Here is a 15974-nt window from a genome sequence, read left to right on the forward strand (position 1 = left end):
GTGGGGCGGCCTGGGGCTCGGGGCAGATTTGGGGGTGAGCGGTGCCCCSATGGGGGGTGAGTTTGGAGGAGGGGGAAACGGAGGGCCCGAGCTCCGGGGCAGGTGGCTGGGGGGTGCGCGAGCTATAGGGCGGATGGGCGGGAGAAGCAGAGTGCAGGTCTGTGGGGCACCTGTGGGGGGAGCAAGGAGCCCGGGCTATGGGGCAGGTGGGCGGCGGGAAGCAGAGTGCAGGGGTACGGGGGTCGTTTGGGGAGGAGAGGGGTACCCGTATGGGGCCAGCCTGGGGAGGGAGCAGGGGGCCTGGGCTGTGGGGCAGCATGGGGGTAGTGAGGTACCCGGGCTGTGGGGCAGGTGTGGGGGGAGTAGCAAGGTACCCGGGCCGTGGGGCAGGCACGAGGGGTGCGGGGTACCCGGGCCGTGGGGCAGGCACGAGGGTTCAGGTACCCTGGCAGTGGGGCAGGTGTGGGGGGCACGGGGTGCCTGGGCTGTGGGGTAGGTGGTGGTGGGCAGGGGGATGCAGGTGTATGGGGCAGACGTGTGGGGGTAGCATGGGCCGTGGGGCAGGCGGGGGTGTGCGGGGGTGCAGCGCTATGGGGCAGATGCTGGCGGTGGGGAGCAGGGACCCCGTGTGGCCACATTAGTGCCCGTTGCTGCCCCCTATTCCACCCCACTGTTTATTTTTTGGGGGGGGTTGAAGGCCTGAAGTCGTGTGTCCCCCCCTTACACCCCCGCAGCGGCCTCCCCCCCCGCCGGCCCCCTCCCTGCGCGGCAGCCGGAGCGGCTGCCTGCGAATGCCACGTAGCCTTGTAGCTGTTCCCCTTGGCTGCTCGGCCGCGCACCAGGCGCCTCCGCCTGCGTCGCCGCGCGGGCAGCGGCAGGTCAGCGCTGCCCCCGCGGCCCCCTCCGCTCCAGGGACCCTGCTCTGACCGCGCTGCCGCGGCCCCCCATTTGCCTCCCTGCAAAAGAGCCTCCGCTCCGGCAGCGTGGCTACCTTGACACCTTGCGCTGCACAGGGGGGAACCTCTGTGTCCCCCCCGGCCCCGCGTGCGTCCCCGGCACGCGGAGCTGCCTGCAGGACGTGGGGTGAGCCCGGGAAACGGGGCGCCGGACGGGCTGGCAGGTGTACGCGCCGCGTGCTCGCTCCTTCCTCGCAGCTGGCGCTCAGCTGATTCCTGAGTTTCGTTTCTGTTTGAAACTCCCTGCCTCAACTTTCTGTTGGGATGATGGATATGCTCCATGGAGTTCATTTATTTCCATAGTTGGGAATATAATATCTTTCAATTTCTAGGTTTCCTTTAAACATATATATATATTTATCTTTCCTGCTTTGTAAGGCTTGAGATCTTACRGAGTCGGAAGTCAGTCTTTGTTTTACGTGATGCCCAGCTGTTAATATTGACACACAGCTCCAGATAAGCTTTTAGCTAATCTGCTCTGGGCATACCTGTACTGTGCACTTCCTTATGTTCTTTTAATATAGTTATCCGTGCAGCACTTTGTTCAATAGGGAAATAGTATCTCAGTCACAGATGGAAAGACTGAGGCACAGAAATATTTATGGCCCAAGGTCACACAGGAAGTATGTCGTGAGGCAGGGAATTGAGTCTAGATTTCCTGAGACTCGGATTAGCATTTTAACCAGTGAAGCATCCTCTCTGTTTCTGAAGCCAATAAGTTGTCCTTGGAGTTAATACTCAGGATAAAAGATAGTACTTTGTTTTGTTTGTTATCTTTCTGAGTAAAAAGTAAAACCAAAATTGCTCCCTGCAGTTGCACTCTTCTTTTTTGATTTCTGTAATTTGGATTTGGSAAGGATTAAAAAGACAAAGAAAGAAAAAGARAGTTGACTCTCAAAAGTGTGGGTATTCATGCCTCTGCAAAAACAGCAGCCTGTTTTGTTGTCTTCCCTCCCAGGTCTTTCTACCTTAGTGTGCTCAAAATCTTTGCAGACTGTGGAATGCTGCTCTTGTCCGGAAATGTTTTGTTRTTAGCTGGGATCAAATGAATCTAATAATCCATAATGCAGAGCTGAAAGCGGTCTACCTTTCAGTGGAGTACTGGATTTTATATCCTGTATCTTAGCTTGTAATTTTTAAATACAACACTCTGAATAAGTCACTTGTTTGAAGAGACTTCTAGGATGGTCCATACAACTATTGTGGGTTTTTGGCTGAGTTGCAGGTGCAGAAATGTTGCAGCAAGTTCTTGAAACTGGCATTAACTATAACAATGAAATGTAATAATAGTTACTTCTTGGGTTTTATAKCTACACAAATGCATTTTGCAGGAGGATTTATTACTAAAATACTGGAATAGCTTATGCTTGCTTGTAAAAGTGTTAGTTAATTTTACTATGGTGTTTTACTTGCCAATAATTCTGAAGGATTGAATGCTAAATAATTTAAAAATAGTTTCTAGTATATTCACCTTTGTAGAGAATAAAGATAACTTTGTGTCTACAAATTTGTTTCTGCTGTAACTCTTGATCAAAAATGCATGTTTCTTTGATGTTGCGCTGAAACCAAATTTGCAGCAGGATTCAATGTAAGTGTTCTATATAACACTTTTAATGGTCTTTTGTTTGGTTTTTTTTGGAGGCTAGCATTTGCATTGAGTTGACAGTGTGGGTTTGTCGTGCCCATACCAACGATCTTTCATCTTTCATATTTATTTTTAGAGGAATTTTGGTGAGTCCTTAAAAACAAGATTTTGTCTGTACTGTGCAGACTGTAAAAATTCCAGTGCTCATTTCGTAAGAGATAGTGCTTGGCCTTGGCAAACACCCACCAGGAATGTTGTGCTTTTGAGYGATGCTGTGTATATTTGTAAGCCACTTTGTACCCTCCATACTGAAAAATGTTTTGGAATCCCTTTGGGTGAATTATGAGTAAATTAAAATATATGTTTAGTTTAAGTTCAGAAAAAGGAGAACAGTGGTGCTGTTGGATGTCCTGCTGACTCCCTAGCTGGGAAGGCTTCTCGTCAAGCTACAGGAGTACACACTCATGCTCGTGACTTTCAAGAAAATACGTAGCTAGRAAAGACATTTTTGCAGTATTCTGTATAAAAGTCAAAAGCTGGTATAAAATTTGTAAGTATGTTTTTCCTAGTAATATGCTTTCTTAATTTCCTGTCATCGTYTCCTTTAATCAAAGAAGAATTTAAAACTTATCTCTGAAACCAGATGGAAAAACCTCAATATTAGTAATGCTGCAATAGTCAAAGGACTTGGAAGGAAAAAATTAGTATTTGTCACTTCTAACTTCGCTAGATCTTAAAATGATTGAGTCTTTCAGCTGAAGCACTGATGTTTAAAATTGTGATGGTACCTTGCTGCAGTTACAAGGGCCATGTGTATCAGAGAAGTAACCTTTTGAGTTTTTCACCTGATTTTTAACAAGTTATCATGAAATTTGCCAAGGTCAAGATGGTTAGTTTTCAACTGTTATCTTTGCTGCAAGCCAGACCTTAACTGAAAAGTTTTGGATTCCTGAGTGAGGAGCACACACTGAACTCTTTATTGCATTCTTGAAGAGCTTATTGTAAAAGCAGCGATAATTTATTCTTTCAGTGGTGCTAACACAATCCTTTCTGTGTATTGACCAGCATGGACAGACCACTGGCTCAGAGCCCGTTGTCTATTTCAATCCTAATGTAAATCTGCTATTGTCCTGAATATTTTGATACAGAAAACACTCAAGATTCACTTTTACAGTGCTGAGACCTGGGACTGGATCACTCATCCCCCTCCCCGGGTCTCACTAAAAGTAGTTCGGAGAGGATTAGACTGTGACTTCAGAAACATCCGTGACTTCRAGACAGTATCACCTTTCTGGTGGAGATAACAATGACTCCGCTGTATTTGCAGGACAGTGTGAGAGCTTCTGCTGCCCGACTTGGTGCAGAGGCACCCAGCTCAGTCCTGGCCACCTCCGTGAACTCTGGCGACCGTGATTTCTCATCACGTTCCAGCAGAGCTGCCCAACACACAGGGCAGGGCCTTCCCTTTATTTAAGAGATCAGTTATGAATTGACTAATGTTTGCAAAGCCTGCAGTGTTCCAGCTATATGGCTGGCAATTCCTGGTTCCTAATGTGCACACAGTCTAGGAACTGGAATTTGATAGAGAATCCAATGACTTGAGATGCATAGTAATATTTTTTGGAAACAGATTTTTTTCATTATATAAAGGAATAAAACTTTCAGCAGATAAATATACCTAGTTATTACAATTTGGATTTTTTTTTTTTTTTACTGGAACCTTCTTCATTGTGTTCAAGTTACTTTTCAGTGATTAGATCATAGGTTAAGCAAAGGAGAGTCTTTTGTTTATATGACATTAAATGTGTATATGATATGTTTACACAGTTGAATTTTGCATTCTGTACATACTGAATGTAGAGAGGGCTGTGTGAGGTCTGCTGATTTTTTTTTTTTTTTTTGGTAGTGGGATCTTGCTTGAATTTTGCTTGCTGATTCTAGTGGAGTTAATCGCCATCTGTTCACTGATGTTTTCTCCTGTTTTATTGAGTATAAGTTGTTTCTGCACATTTTGTAATTAAGATTTCTGCCTACTAGTCACTAAAACAGTTTGTTCTTTTTTGTCTCCTCTCAGAAGGAAGACTGAGGGACACAGTACAGCACATTGCCCGCACTACCGCAGCCATTATTTACCTTTAATCAACAGGAGCAAATTCACATCAGAAAAGTGTCAACGGTAATTAGACATAATTTATTCTTCTCCTAGGTCTTACAAAGCCGCTTTTTTTTTCCTTCTTCCTAAAGTTTTCAAAGTTTACAAGTAGTGCTTTAAAATGAAAGAATATAGAAATATTGGATAGTCCTTTAAGTCTAGGACTTAAAGGATTCCTTTTTGGGGAAGAAAGTTTCAGATTGCTTATTATCATATGGAAAAATGGGTGAGGTGAGAAAGAACTGATAAACTGCATTCTTGAGGTAAGTATCACTGATTTTACAATTAATGAATGTACAATGTGGTGTTTAGACTTTCACTTAGCTTTCTCATTTAGACAAAATTCTTATCAAAGGCTTCACTAGTAGCAGCTCTCTCTATTTTGGCATTAATCTCACGCTTTTCTTTCTTAGCTGGAAGTCTTGTCTTAGTATGACTTACATAACTGGCCTTTGGATAGGGAAACTAAATCCTGTTTTTAGTAAAATGCATTTCATATGCAGAATGCAGTTCAAATTAGYGGTAAAACGCAGGTAAGTGACCTATTATGTGACACTGCTTAGATGCCTTGTTTTTAATTGGAGCTCATGGAATTGAAAGTGTATGTCAGCTTTGATAATTAAGAAAAAAAATCACCATCAGTATTATGTCCATTTTTGGTTTTTTTTTCTAGTGAGGAAGAATTCTCTACCTTTTTTTTATATATAAAGATTTCTGTGATATGGCTTGTAACATATAATGCTATAAGACCTTTGTAAAATGACAGTGTTTATTTTCATGGGAAGAAAAAGATATGTTTTAGACGTACGTTGTAGTTTAAATATGAAGATGTGATCTGAATGTCTATGAATGAGAAAGTGCCTTTCTGATATAATGGTACAAAGTGAATATGTCGTGAGACCATCCTTAAGCTTTCTCTAAAAAGAACTTTTTCTAGACATATAAAAACGCACCTGATGCATTGGTGGAGGCCTAAATATTCAAATTAATATATTTGAATTTATGTATCACTATTTGTGGATTAGGAGAGAACATTCTTTAATATTGCTCAAAAAGAACGTCCATCTATGCTGTGTAACCAATACACTAATTAATTAAACTTGTCACGTGAGGTATTTAATTGTACTATGTGTTTAGAATGCTGTCTATGTGTAGCTAATGGAACTATTCTTTGAATTAGTATGTTGGCTGCATTGAAAAAAGAAATTGCACATCTCCTGTGTTGCAGAGGATGAAATTGCCCTCTTCTGTTAGCATCTCGGAGTGCTATCTAGTGAATTGAGAGGCAGCCAAGCAGATCTTGGGTTTTCTGTGAAGGACGTATCTTTTTTGCTGAGGTTAGGTTCCCTTTAACAAAGAATTGGTTTTCACAGTATGACCGTGTGCCAGAATTCGAATGCAGGACTTAGGGTACACTTATTCTTAGCTTTGTAAAGGACATTCGAGTTCTCCCAAATTCTTACTTATTAGGTTCACAGTTGTCTAAAGTAATCAGGGAAAAATAGGAASGTAGTTGATTAAATGCAAAATAAGTCTTCTGGGAGAAAAGTTAGGGTACATTGTGAGCAATAAATCGATCAGCAAATGGATTTCTTATAGAAAAATCGTGACAACCGGATTTGAACAAGTATTTCACAGAAAAATGTTTCACGAATGCTAAAATCAAGGCTATAAATCAAGTATTTTTAACTGCAATTTAGTAAATCCCTTTAGTAAATAGCTTCAACATTGATATCTCTTTAATGGGACATACTGCATTTGGTGCTCTATGTAGAGCAATAAAATATTTCAGTCTATAAGTGGAGGCCACCTTTAGTGCACTTAAGTATCTGCAAAACAGTGAATATTAGTATTATATGTGTATTCAGTTTCGGAAGGTGTTATGTGTGTGTGTGTGTATATATATATAAAGTTTTAGTCTGCAATTTTACTACGTMATGCCTAACTTTCTTAAAATATAAACTTCATAAAAAAATGAGGAAAACTAAATAGTCATTCTTAGGTTTTTCAAAACWGTTAGTTTCCACTGATGTTCTTGTATGAAGGTGTGATAACATACCCAAACTGGTGACCATTTAAAATGGTATACTGATAAATAAAGCTCTGATGTGGAAGCAAAGCAGTTTGTTACCATCCAATAGCCGAACGACAATAAATGGTTCTGTGCATGTTCAAAGCCTTGTACAGGTGCTGGGTGAAGTTTGTTTGCTTAAACCTCGTGTGGTATGATCTCGTACTTGCATTCTACATTGCATTTTCCATGAGCATGCATGTGGTCCATTACCATGAAACTGCTCAGAAGTGGTAATTCAAGTATTTTACTGATGTGTTAGTCCATGGTCTAAGTATAACCTGTTTTAACTAGACTAATTTGATCTGAGCAACTAAAACATTAAGCTTGGATCTCTCCTGTTGAGCAAGAAGGTCTTCATTTTGTGTATCAGCATAGTTTTCTTCTTTTTTGAAGCTTGTGTGAATTCTTAGATTTGTGAAAATGTTCTGGGTTTTTTTTTCTGTATTTTGTACTTGTTGTTAAAGCCATATTTTGTATGGCAATTCTTGCATTAAAAAAACCTTGTTTGTATCACTGAATTCACAATATACATCACATGTTTTTCTAATTCCCAGCAAGAGATTGAATCAGAATTAGTGGGAAACTGACCTTTGCTTTCCTTAGTGCCTATATAAACCTGAGAACACACTCTGGATTGTATTAATGTTGTGCAGTCCTGCTTTTGCCTTGTCTTGTTGCATTAAGATACCACGTACCACTTGAACAAGCTTGTAGTAGAGAGCCTTTCCTGCAAGCAGCACTGCAGAGGTGCCTTTCATAATCTGAATGATTGCTTTCCCTTGGGAGCAGGCGTCTTAAAAACTTGCGTTGTTTGTAAATAAATGGACAGAACTTGATTCTTTGGAGGGGAGAAGGGTGTGAGTTATTGTAAAAGGGATTCACCTTACACTCCACCTCAAGACGAATTTGTCCTATAGGAAAAAAGTCTGTTTAGTTATCAAAATATGTAGCCTGAATTTCGGAAGGTTGGAGCACATGGAGCTCTCTTTGGGAACTTGCAATTCCCGTCTTGTAAATCTTGACACTCATTTAAACACTTTGATTTAAACACTTTGCTTCATCTGTTCGGCTCTGTAGTTACTTGGAAGTGCAAACTCTGGCTACCTTTTTGGTGACAGATTAATGTTTCTCAGTGGGTCATTAATGCATTATCAGCAAGATGTGGAACAGATTGACCTTTTTTTTAGTTACTAAGGGATAAGAATAGGGCTTGGGCTCTTAAAAGCAGTGTTGTCCTTCTACAGCTGCGTAAATTTAATTTGCAAAGAAATATCCTACTGGCTTTCCAGCTGTTCTTAACCACTGTTAATGTAATGACTGACCCAGAATCCTGTAAGGATGCTGTCACTGTTTTTAATGAAATGGAAATGTGGTAAAAGTGAGAAAGGAAAATGCTACAAAGAAAACTATGTGCTCTCCTTGTCTGGAGAGTCTGGATTTTTCTTAGATCATGCACTTAATGGGACGTGTTTAATATGACTTCTATAACTTCTAAGTCATTTCAGTAGCCGTTGGATATAACCCCGTGGTAGTATGTTGCTAATGTGTAAGTAACACGGTTTCCTTCAGGTGTCAGCATCAAGAACAGTGCTTTGAAATTCTGGGAGCACAGCTTCACATTTGAAAAATCATCGTAGAAATGAGTGTTTTTACACTAAACGCTTTTTTCTTCTGTGTTTGAAAATTCTATGCTTTGTGTRGCTTTAGGATATTGAACTGACCAAGTTAACTTATGCCAGAATACTTCATCTTTCTAGCCAGTGGAAAGAAGTCATCAGATTTGTGTTTAATTCACATTTAACAACACCCATACAGCTGTAAAATATCTTACTCCTATTATTTTTGTTTTATGAAGAAATGAAAAACCTTGAGCTCCCAGTCCTTTGAGGTCTTCAGTTCTCTCCAACAAAAGAAAATATTTATCTAAATCTAATATAATGTTTACATTTCAGAACTGTAAATCCAAATTTACAGGCCTCGTAAGTGAATAATTGTGAAGCAGAGGTATAGGCATGGCCCTAATATGACTAATGAGTGGACTGTCAAATACCAGCTCAAAACAAGCCAAATCTAACACGCTTCCTGCCTTAACAGCCAGTCTGTCTGCAGCTTCCAGTTCTTAATAGTGAAGCTGCTCTTGTGAAGACTGGTAACGAGCCCTGCTTGCACAAGGGTGACGTGACTTCTCCTAGAGGGTGAACATTACCCTTCAATTTGTGCATTTGCTTCTGCCTCCTTGTCCTCGGGTTTATATCATTCCAAAAACTTAAGGAGTGCAAAAAAATAACTATCTGCTAATTGCCTAGATAGAGGGGKTTTTTGTTTGTTTGTATCTATGTGGAAAAGGGGAGGATTTTTCTTACTGTTTCACTGACATGGCTACATCAAAAACCTGATCCAGGCTGGCAAGCGAGAGTGAAAGTGGGAACTGTCACAAAGTTCCCATATATGTTGTGTTTGCTGTTACTCTGTGGCTTTCTAGGATTTTTTCATTGCTGTATCAAGGCTTTTCATCCTAAGCWTACCATACCATCTGCTGTGTGAAGTAGTTTAGATGATTTGGAAAATTCTCACTTTTCAGACGTTAAAGGAGAAAAACATTTTCAAGGAAGAGTTTCTGGAAGAACATTTAATGCAAAGCCCTGAAATCACGGGACTGTAGTGATGAGGGGGCTGGGTTTTTTTCTTCCTCCTTTAGACCTCACCTAGCTCAACACTACATTGAGTTTTTCACAGCTGTATTATAAACCTTGGRCTGTGCATGCTTGTTGGGTAAGTCATGAAGAACATTCTCAGTATCAAAGTTGTGGTGCCTTTCTGGCTAGAAGCCAAACTTCCTATAAGATGGTGCAGATAAATTCACTTGGGTATCATTATAAATTACTTGCAACGTTTTAATCAAAACAGGCATTTAGTTTTGAACAGATGACTGTTATGGAGTGATGGTGGTCTCTTCAGAGCTAAAATTGTAACTGAGCTCCTGTTAAGTCTGATTCTGTGAAGTCTCTCACTCCCTTAATCTTGCTGAAAGTAACCAATCCACCTAGAAAGTCTCCTGTGTGGTCCTGTGGCGGAGGAGAGCTATTTTAGGAGTGGGATGATATCTTAAACACCCTGTTAATAGTGTTTATTTGAAAAACTAGGGTGGAAGAAGGGTATCTTGTATCTTTTTTTCCTAAATGTTTCCTACTTCCAAGTTGGATACAGCATGGATTTCTAGTCTGGAAGAATGAGACTCCATTTAGAGGAGGAAAAGGAGGGGAAAAAAAAAAAAAAAAAAAAACCCTTGCACTGAACAAACAAAAACTCCCTTCTTAAACAAGATTATTTTCTCCTCAGAAAGAGTCATTAACTTTGCTCCAGGAACTGAGATGTTCATGAAAGTTCCAAAATGCTCATTCAAAGTTTTGACACCACGTGTAATTCTGTATTTTCATGTTAATTGTTTATTCAGTTTTTAGGTACAACGCTAAATCTTCAGGTACCTAAGAAAAGCTCCCAATAGCTGCAAATAAATACTGACTTCCAGCTCTACTTCCCTCCTCAATTTTACCAACTTTTTGCCAGCCAGGTGCAGTGTTGTCCTGGTTCCTGTCGGTTTGYGATCCCGGAGAGCACATTCAGCTTTCCCGTATTGGTGAGGTGGCACCTTAAAATACAGGAAACTTTCTGGTGACCTAACCAGGTGACACAGTTGCTTTCTCTTCTCCTGTTGYTAAACAACTAAGTGCTTTAGTAATAACATCCAGTCACTGGTTGAGGCCTGGAAAAGATTAGATTAAAAATAAAAACTTTGTCTATAATTCTTTTTTTAAACTGTACCCTTTATTTGCAGTTCAGATTTAAAATATTTTAAAGTTACAGGAACCCATTTCCTAACTTGATTTGCAAGGTAAAAGTCTAACTAAAGCTTTAGTTCTTCATACAATACTTAATAAATAAAAACATTGTAATGGTTTACTTCCTGTGATAAATATAAGTTTATTATCAGGCTGGAAAGCTGGGAAAGGCAGTGAACCTAGAAATCAGGAAGTCAAACTTAGATTTCTAGCTCTCCACTAGACTTCCTCTTCAGTCCCGAACACATTGTTCTTTCTAAGTTAAGAACACTGTATTTAAAAAGGGGGGGGAAAAAAAGTCTTGATCCATTTAAGTTATAAGCTGCCAGAAACAGGAGTTTTCTCATATCAAATCCAGGACTTRCACTAGAAATGTAGTCGTTATAGCTTCTGTGTAGGTTTATAACTTTTGTTAGTTTGTTGATGTAAACTGGGTAGTGAAATCAGCCTGATTGGGTAGGTCATGTTTGCACAAGTTTGAGACTTGTGCTTTGCTGATTTGAAAAATTGTTTTTCAGTGTTGAAAATAATGTAGAATGTGGGGGGGAAAAAAAAGAATGTTTTACTATGGGAGATAATTTGGTAATATGGAAGATTTGTGCTGAATTTCTTTTTCTGATGAGGTCTTAGTGCAACGGTTCAGTATTTCAACCTTGTTTCCCCAAACGTTTAATGAAGCAGAGAGTGCAAATGCTACTYGCATGTTACTCTAACGATCATTACTTACTGTCTGCTGAGGTTCCTCTGCACTGCAGTTTGATATTATTCACGAATAGCAGCAGAATCATGGAAAAATTTAGACTGGAAGCCATCCCTGGAGGTTGTCTCGTCCAGCCTCAGGCTTAAAACAGACTAACTGCATTGATTCGAGCTGCATTGATTCGAGCACATCCTAACTCAGTGAAACTGTGAAAATTGTTGATCTGTTGTGGCCTTTACTAGTAACTGTCCCAGGATTCTCGATAAAAAGGAGGCAGTACATTTATAACGAAAAATGAGTAATTCCAGACATAACCTTTTATTAGAGCTATTTTTAAGACTTTGAAGTTGTTTCTACAGTGTCATTCAAGCAGATAAGATTATGAATTGAATGAGACAGCTTGATTATTTGAATTGAATGAGACAAGCAGGAGAATGACAAATTGGCAAAAGAGATATTTTGTGAATCTAATAATAAGCATTCATACTGTTAATTTGAGTAAAAACTTGTTAATGACTGCCTTTTGTACACCAGGGTTGTATATATATTTGRCTTTTTGATGGAAGTAAAGATTATTTTAGATTTTAGTTCTGATGCATCTCATGGACAACAAACGGAATTTTCCCAACCTAAAGTGCCAGTATCACACAGTGGTGATCACACAGACTTCAATTRCCCACCTTTGTTTTGTTACTGCTGTATAGGGAGTGCAATAGCATTTTGGTATGTTAAGCAGACCTCTGCTTTACCAGTTGAGACCCTGACTTCAGATGGGAGTAGGCAGGAATCTGTGAACACTGAACTCAGTGAGAATCCTTGGCAGCTGGATGGGCTCCAGGATGACCGCAGCTCTGGTTTAGAAGAATTTGGGCTGGAGAAAAGGGAAGGCCAATGTTTCAGACTTGCAGAGACTCTGCGTTTCACTATGTCAGGAAGTGAGGTCAGGCACAACCGCTGTATACTGCAATTGTTTCTGGAAGTCTAGTCATGAAGCTTGTCTGTTTTTCTTAGGGGCTTTTGTAGTACGAGMCTGTCAGTGGAAAATATTGCCTGTTTTAATATGGTTAACATGATTAAACATATTCCATTAGCATAATGTTGAATTACTCAAGCATACTTCTTAGGGTATATTCTTAAAATGCAAACTGCTTTTACTTTGTTTAAAAGTCTTTCATATTTTGTTGTTATAACTATAAATAGTAAAATATAATTGTTTTAAGCTGTCTTAGTGTTAAGTAATCTGGAATTCAGCTTTCAAAGCTGTTATACAAACTAATCTTCCTGAAAGTCTAAAAAAAAAAAAAAAAAAAAGGTTTTTGTATTAAAACAAAATAGCAAATACAGAAAGAATTGTGAGTGCTCAGCAACCAACAGTGGGCATTATGTTTATTTGAGTGATTTTCGAAAGGGCACTGCAGAGTAGCGAAGCAAATTCAAGACTCACACATAGTCATTTTGGCTTAGTTGTTTTTCAYGTTGAGACGTTAGAATGATTTCTATTCCAGACATACTCAATGATAATGTACTGTGCTCTGAGTTAGACTTCAATTAAAATTGTTCTGTGTAATATGAACAAACATTTCAGGATTTTTAGRTGTGTTTGTCTTGAAAAAATAATCTTGAAAAAAGCAGAAGCTCAGGCTATCTCCAGTTTACATTTCTGCTGACTTTCAAGTATGGTATTTGCTGTTATTGTTTTTAGCTTTATAAGCAGTAGTTCTCGAGGTTTGTTTCTGAGGTGGTCAAATCATGGTTATTTGTTAATAGCTGTGARGCTATATAGGCTTTAATGCATCCTTCCATTCAGCCGGACACTGGGAACGGCCTTTAGGTGACGTGTTTTAGAAATCATTGTAAAGAAATKAATCAGGCAAGAAGTACCCTTGCAAAATCTAATCTTTCTAATAATCTAATTCCATATTAACTGAAAAATCTCTCCAGTGCRTGGTGACAAAGCCCCACAAGATGCAGCTGCAGATTGTTACTGATTCATGCATAATGACTCAATAATTCTCAGTATGTCCTTTGGCAACTTTGAAAACTGTGGCATTTGCTTTTGTCCCTGTTGCTTGCTGATGGAATTTATTTCTTGTTTCAGGTTTATTTAGTTGGGAAATCCAGTGTTAGTATATTAGGACATCTTTAATGTCAGKCATAGCCTGTGAATTTCTGTGCACATGCTTTTCTCTTTCCCATGCCCACTCTGARCAGTAGATAGCGATGATAAACTTTAGGCTTCTACCTACCAAGAATAGAGCCTGGAAAAAAAAGCAATCTGAGCCTCTACCACCAAGCATGTACTAGATTTAACTAACCTTTAGGGGAACGAATCAAGAAGCTTATTCAGTTATAGCTAAAAGTGGGGTTGTTCTTTGGCCACAAACTACTTGTCAGCTGCATTTGCCCATTCCTGCTGGTTTGTGTTGGCTTTGGGGAGAAGCTGAGGGAAACTGTGAGACCTGGGGCTTAGGCTGTGGGAGCTGTGTCCAGGATCCCTGTTCCTGCCTCTCTTCCTGTGCCAGGGAGCTTCCCTCTCTTGAGCAGCAGCTGCCTTCCTCCCACTGCGGTTCTCATCCTTTAACTGGTAAGAGCTGGGGCTGGGTTGGAGGAGAGCAGGGCTGGGCTCTCTGCTGCACCTAGTCCTGCAGTAGATGAGGGCGGGTAGTGAAAATAAAACTGTTCAAAGCAGCATGTGCGTTTCACTAAGGTTCCTTATGAGGAACCAGTAGTTGGARTTTCTCTCCTGTTTCAGGTCAACTTCAGAAATCTTTGACATAAACTTCAGGTTTGAACTTGAGCTTCAGCAACACTTCAAATCCAGACCCAGTTAAAAAAAAAAGAACACTAATGCTGCGTATGATTCATTCTCTGTGATTTCATGTTATGATTAGTTACTGTAACTGCCAGACAATTTTTTTCAGGAACATTTCACCATTGCTTATTTCCTAGTATTTTTGAAGAACATATCCTGGCACTACAGAGCGGCAATACAGCATATGTGGGACAATGTCAGTGAGTACAAGAATGAGAAGGCTAATGAAGGAAGCTAAGTAGCACGTCTTAATTGATGGGAGAAAAGATAGGAATTTGAGCCGATTCTCCTGATTTCCCCCAACACTCGGCCTAAAACGACACAAGAAATTCTCTGAAGGAGAATTTTGGGAATGAAATTGGCCACTGACATTTGATCTTGCTCTTCCAGGAAGTCATCCATCTTTCACGAGGGTGTTAAGTCATTGCTTTTGATGAGTTTTAAATCTTCTCTTCTGGCTAGGAAGCTTGGAGAGGTTTCCAGGGAGGAAAAAAACAAACAAAAAAAACTCGAAATAAGATGATACTGCCAATAGGATGTTATGCCCAAATATGAAATGATCATCAAATAAACTAGCAGGGTAGAAGTGKCTTTTTGAGCAAGATTTGTAATTTTTGTTTTTTTTTTTTTCCAGGAAGTTTTGCTGAGTATGCAACAGTTTTTCAAGTTCTGTTTGCCCAAATGCCACTTACTTTGAATGAAATGGAGCCTGAGGAGTAGGGACCTGCGGGTGTCATGTGCTGGTGTGCTCTTATTTTCCCCCCAAATTTTACCCATTAACCTGGTGAGGGGTTGAGTCCCATGTTTGCTTTCCAGCAGAGAGGCTGCCTTTGAATGCAGCAATATGTTTTGCTGCCCCTTTATCACTGTTTTCAACAAGTGAAGCTGTGATTCTTTTTTTTTTTAAAGCAAAATCTATTGCTTTACAGTGGGATCTTCCTCTTGTTTTCAGCTGTATGAGCTCAGCTGTATAGCGAGATGTTACATTTTCAGTTACATGAAACTGCCCAAGATTTACTAAAGTGGTTTCGTTTATGCTAGTCCTTCATGTTTTCTGGCCTTGTGGAGGCCCCTTCAAAACTATGAAATTGCATTTGCTGTTTTTGAAATTGAAATTTGAAAAATGCAAAGTTGCAGSACTTAAGTAAAACACTGCTGTGTGCGTGTACAGCTATAGATCCTATCTGTGTAATTAGGAATTAGTTTCAGGACCCTAGGCATGTAGAATTCGATCTGTTGTTCTYGATTATTTCTATGTTGCGGCAATAGGATGTTTACAAATTGCAACAGTGGAAGCAAGCCCCATTCAGCATAATATGCTGCAGGAGTTTTCTTATGTAGAGGTTCAAGGTAGGTGTGTTCGCAGGGTGTATTTGTGGTTTAGTTTGGATCAGGGACTGCACTGGGAGTGAGTCTCCAGYACATCCCTGCCTTGCAGAGAGCCCTCGGTGCCTCCAAACTGGATTCCTCTGGGTGCTGCTGCGCTGAAGGGGCCATCGCAGCAGGACACGGAGCGCAGCCCTCGGAGCGGCTCCTGCACAGGTTGCGATGCAGCCRTGGGGCAGACCAGCATAGAAACTAGAAACGTTTATTTAAAGTTGCAGGTGGTAGCGGGACTTGTTTCAGGACATRTTTTTCCCCAGCTGGCTATTTTAGTTTGCTGAGCTGTTGTATGTGTATTTAGGAGCTCTCGGCGAGGGGCTTTCCCCTTGGTTAGGTGCTAGTTTCTATCACCTTTGGGGTTCTCAAATTGAAAGAAAACCAAGCTGCATGTGTGTGCACACTCATACCTGTGTGTGCACACTCATACCTGTGTGTGCACACTCATACCTGTGTGTGCACACTCATACCTGTGT

General features: G+C 40.4%; 1 protein-coding gene across 1 annotated transcript in view; it reads left to right on the top strand.

Moving 5' to 3' along the window:
- Positions 1 to 4621: 4621 nt before the first annotated feature.
- The window catches only part of LOC112960387 (fibronectin type-III domain-containing protein 3a-like), a 38506-nt gene continuing 27153 nt past the window's right edge, over positions 4622 to 15974 (top strand). The window contains exon 1 of the mRNA XM_026054626.1: positions 4622 to 4717. The gene's annotated coding sequence lies outside the window, so the exon portion shown is untranslated. The remainder of the gene's footprint in view (positions 4718 to 15974) is intronic.

Source organism: Nothoprocta perdicaria, unplaced genomic scaffold (assembly GCF_003342845.1).
Source record: "Nothoprocta perdicaria isolate Ctin4 unplaced genomic scaffold, notPer1 scaffold_124, whole genome shotgun sequence".
NCBI lineage: Eukaryota > Metazoa > Chordata > Aves > Tinamiformes > Tinamidae > Nothoprocta > Nothoprocta perdicaria.